This window comes from Schistosoma mansoni, chromosome 2 (assembly GCF_000237925.1).
Source record: "Schistosoma mansoni strain Puerto Rico chromosome 2, complete genome".
Lineage (NCBI taxonomy): Eukaryota > Metazoa > Platyhelminthes > Trematoda > Strigeidida > Schistosomatidae > Schistosoma > Schistosoma mansoni.
The window spans coordinates 30,490,363-30,495,355 of record NC_031496.1 but is presented as its reverse complement, the minus strand read 5'-3'; the positions used below and the strand labels follow the sequence as shown (position 1 = coordinate 30,495,355).

The 4,993-nt window shown below is 34.6% G+C and overlaps 1 non-coding gene across 1 annotated transcript; it reads right to left on the bottom strand.

Moving 5' to 3' along the window:
* Positions 1 to 3,141: 3,141 nt before the first annotated feature.
* On the bottom strand, positions 3,142 to 3,212 carry Smp_tRNA_01354_Pseudo_TTG.1.1. Its single transcript has one exon. It is a non-coding gene (tRNA).
* Between the last annotated feature and the right edge of the window lie 1,781 nt (positions 3,213 to 4,993).

The window sequence follows — 4,993 nt, the reverse complement described above, 5'->3', positions numbered from 1 at the left end:
AACACGAGATTAGCCTGACTATAACGTCAATATATTTCCACACCAAAATCCGACACAAAGAACAGTCAATCGATAAGTGTCCATCAACAAGGAACAGTCAATACATAATAAGGATAGGGGAATATATATATAACACATAACACCTGTCATCCTCTCTAATGTCTGACTCATCGAGACAACCAATCATTGTCATTCTCGCCCACACATCACAACAAAATAAACAAGTTGATAAAGGATATATCAAGCTCATCAAAATAAATGTGATTCTATCCTTTCTGGATAGATCACGTAAAGATTCGTTCAAAAGATAATATTTTGGTTGCTATATAACACAGAGTGTTTTCAATTCTGGAAAAGTACTTTAATTCATCATCACAAATGTACAATTCTAGTCAATACAAGCGATACAATGAAAGGGGGAACAAATTAATATGGCTGACGCCAAGACTAAGTATCAACTAAAACAACATAACTGTAGTTTAGGAAGAGACATGGAAACGCAGGAATTGCGTAAGGGAAATAAAACTATAAGGACGGATCGTTGGTAAACTTTAGGAAGCTTCAAGAAGCCCACAAAGAGCCTAAGAAATTCCATCTAATCACTGCTAGGGGAATATTCTAGAATGTCGACGTGTAGCTTCCCCATAAGATGGATAAGAATGACCCCCTATGTGCCTATTGGTTATCCGAAATGATGATTTAATCTCAGTCAAAAACTATAAATACATGAGATTTCTGTACTATATTTCGATACTGTTTTGGGGAATAAAAGTTCCTACTTACTAGTCTTATGTTTTCTCTCTTGCGAAGTTGCGGGTTCTATCGTTCAAGTAGTCAAGTAGTACGCGGCATAGTAAGAATCAAGGCTCTAAATATAACAAAAATACAAATATTACCATCTCAAATGAAACCAAAAAGACTAACAGAATGTACAACTGGAAGAATCATTAGGAATAAATTAAAAGTGTATACATGGAGGGATTTTTACACATAAAGCCTTCAAAATGGATCTTACAAATATTATTAGTATTATTTTCGGATAATCTGATAGCTTGATAAATTTAAACAAATAAGAATAAGATGGATAGTGGCCAGTATTGGAATTCAGAACGCGCGTTTCGTCCTATTTTAGACTCGTCAGCTGGATGCAACTGCATCTCACGATTGAAGTTCACTCTGGCAATCGAACCCAGTACCGTTCGCTTCAAACACCATTGCGTTATCTACTTAGCTACTGAGTCCTTATAGCCACCTGCTTGTGCGATGGGGTGAAGTTTAAATTCACATGGTGTTGTTTACTTGTATCCATTTTTGCTTATAGAGCTTGTGACTTCAGGCAATATTGAGGCAGTCCGCACACGATCCACATATGTCAACAAGAGACTGATTAATTGCAGTCTTAGATAACAATGGGAAGATACAAGTAAACAATACCATGTGAATTTAAATAAGATATAGAAAATATAATAGATTCCTTTTATTTCAGGGTTTCTCATGAGCTTCAAATGACCGAACGTAACAATTAATTATACTGTTATACACAAAGTTTTTCCTACCTTATTCAATATAATTAAGGAAACAATAAATCTAACATAATACTCACGATTTATCTGTCAGTCATTGTCTTACTCTTCATTTAGTCAATTCCACAGTTTAATAACATAACCCAAAACACCTCCCAGAATGTTGAAAAATTCATCTTAAAGTTGATGATTAGCGAACGAATATTCATTATTGATTTAGACGAGATTCAAGAAAGAGATAGTTAATTTTAATTTGAGCGTTTTTTGAACATATCAATTCTTATGTAAAGGTTTCGGGCAAGAACTATTCGGTTAGTATAGACACCATAATTCTTTGAAGAGTATAATCTTACACTGATTGATCCCTCATAAGTAACTAATATAATGTATTAATCTAATTCTATTGATTAAGCTGTAATATATTCACCATTCCAAATGATTTTACATCTCGTACATGAAGCCTAGCCTAGATTAACCCATTTTTAGTATTCGTTAAAACTCATCATATGCATTTGTATACCCATTTATGTTTCTGTACACCTTTCAAAGATGTGTTACGTGAATAGATAAATCTTTCTAATTATTATGGGCAAGTTAATATTTGAATTTTTTTATTAATTTTAAGTAAGGTATGCGTTACTGACGAACCAATGAAATCTAAATTACCGCCCATTAAACTTTGGATTAAAGTTTAAGTTGAATAGTGTACAGCCTGTATTTCGTTTTATAAATAAAGTGTGACCTACTAATCGTTAGGTACCAGGACATTTAGAATTCATAAATATGAATAAGATTAAAAATTGAGGACCAAAATATGAACTACATAAGTTGGTGGTTGGAGGTGATCAACAGGAAACCCTCGACCCGGGTTTCGTGCTACTTGGCACTTGTCAGCAAGATGTACCTGTAATCTTGAGGGAACTGGTGCTCTTTGACGGATTCGATCCCGTGTCACTCAGCTTCACAGTCAGAAACGTTGCCACTAAGCTATTGGAGCCGCGACCGAACCTCCTGTAGGACTAAGATGTAATCAATTGTGAACTACATGGGTATTCATCCATAAGCCAAACAATTATTCTTCTACTCTAATCTTAACCCTATAGTCTCAACTACTAAATCAAACTCCTAGCCGTTAACTTTTATCTTGGATTCTAACTTAATGTCATCATCCTAAATAATTATCATTTTTGAACTTTGTTTTTTTTCCAAGAAATGATTTATCCATACCTAGATTTTGAATGGTTACAAAATTGGCATCGAGATTGTAAGGTCACCCCAAGGTCATCGGTACAGTATGTTTTCAATGAAATTAAAGTTCTATTATTTAAATCAAGAATGCCCTATTCATATAATTACACAAGTGTAGGATGTACAAAGAATTCTTTTATATACAATATATGTTTAATAAAAACACGTTATCTTGTATAAACGAGGGTAGTAATTATAATCTTGTTCTTTTTGTTTTTGTTTTTTACTTCAGGGTATTTCATACATTAATTGAAAAGAAGAGTTCTGTTATTGTAAGCAAAGATGGATAGTAGCTAGCAGTGGAATTCAGGACGCGCGTTTCGTCCTATTCGGGACTCGTCAGCTGGATGTACCTGCATTTCAGAGTTGATATTCACTCTGGGACTCGAACCCAGTACCTTTCGTGTCAAACGCCATCGCGTTATCCACTCGGCCACTGAGTCCTGATAGTTATTGTTTCATTATAAATAATGTAGATGATGGTAATTAGTCTGTTTTATTCATTGATAATACGTTGAAATCAAAACGAACATTCTGTATAGACATACAACTATAAGACTTGAATTTTATGCATATGTTAATATTCAAGTACATTGATGATACATGTAATAGAGGAGTTAGTATACATATCCATGACTCTGAAACGGAGTGAACACAGGACCTTCAGTCTTACGGTAAACGCTTAAAACTTATAAATCATTCAGTCAAAAATTCCACTGGTTTTCATATCTAATTTCAATCAATGTGAGACATTACACAACTGTCTTACATTCTATTTGTTGGGTAACTGCTTTACACTAGATACGTTTTAGCTACACGAATTGATTCTTATTGTTAGTTGTTCAAATCAGCAATTTTAACCAAGGTGAATATATATGGTCACATCAGAAAACGAGTGAGAAATGGTTGTACTTGATTTTTTATGGTTTATATAGGTGGTATTTAAAAATCATTTGTGACAGTAGCTCTTGCCATGAAGCTACAACCAATACTTACTTACTTAATTACTTACACCTGTTACCCCTCTTAGGGATTGCCTAGTAATGAACATCGGTGATTTCCGTAATGTATGTCCTATCCACTTCCAACGTCTTTTCCTAATTTTCTCTTCAGATGGAAGCTGGTTTATCCTCTCCCATATAACGCTGTTGCTGATAGTATCCGGACAGTGAATGTTGAGTATTTTGTGTAGACATTTGTTTATAAATACTTGTACCTTCTTGATAATGGAAGTATTGGTTCTTCACGTTTCATCTCCGTACAGTAGAACTTTCTTGACGTTCGTATTGAAGATTCTAACTTTGAAGTTAGTTGACAGTTGTTTTGAGTTCCATATGTTCTTCAATTGTAGAAATGCTGCCCTTGCTTTGCCAATCCTCGCCTTTACGTCTGCATCAGATCCTCATTGTTCATCAATGATGCTTCCCAGGTACATGAATGTTTCCACCTCTTACAGAGTTTTGCCATCAAGTGTGATTGGGTTAATGTTCTCCGTGTGGTATTTGAGAATTTTGATTTTTCCTTTGTGTATGTTGAGGCTTATTGATGCAGAGACTGCTACTACATATGTTGTCTTCGTCTGTATTTGTTCGTGTGTATGAGATAGAAGGAATAGATCATCTGCGAAGTCCAGATCATCTAATAGATTCTGAGAAGTCCACTGTATTCCGTATTTCCCCTCAGATGTCGAAGTCTTCATAATCCAGTCAATCACCAGAAGGAAGAGGAATGGGGAGAGTAGATAGCATTGTCTAATTCCGGTCCTTACTGGAAATGCATCTGTCAGCTATAACCAATAAAGAATGAAAAATCCTGAACATCGATTTTATTCTGGCTTCATATCCATCAAGGAACATCACTGATGAACTTATTACTAGATAGAGCATAGGAGCATCGAATTAGGTGATATATACAATATCATCCATCCACTGATGTACAGTTTCAATTATGTACACTTAGTACTATAAGTTATTAAAAAATATAAATTCTAACTGTTAAAGTTCCAACTGAATGCATACTGATTCGCTGAAGGTTATTGAAGAACCTTATTCAGTATATGAATAGTAGAACACTTATCTTTAAAGAAATACACAAATGCTGGCATGCTCATACTGTCGAGCAATATAATTTTGTCCAAAGTACATATGCTCACTGCATTATTTTCTTACACACTCACTCACTCATTCACCCACTGACTCATACAACGAAATTACAACATTTGA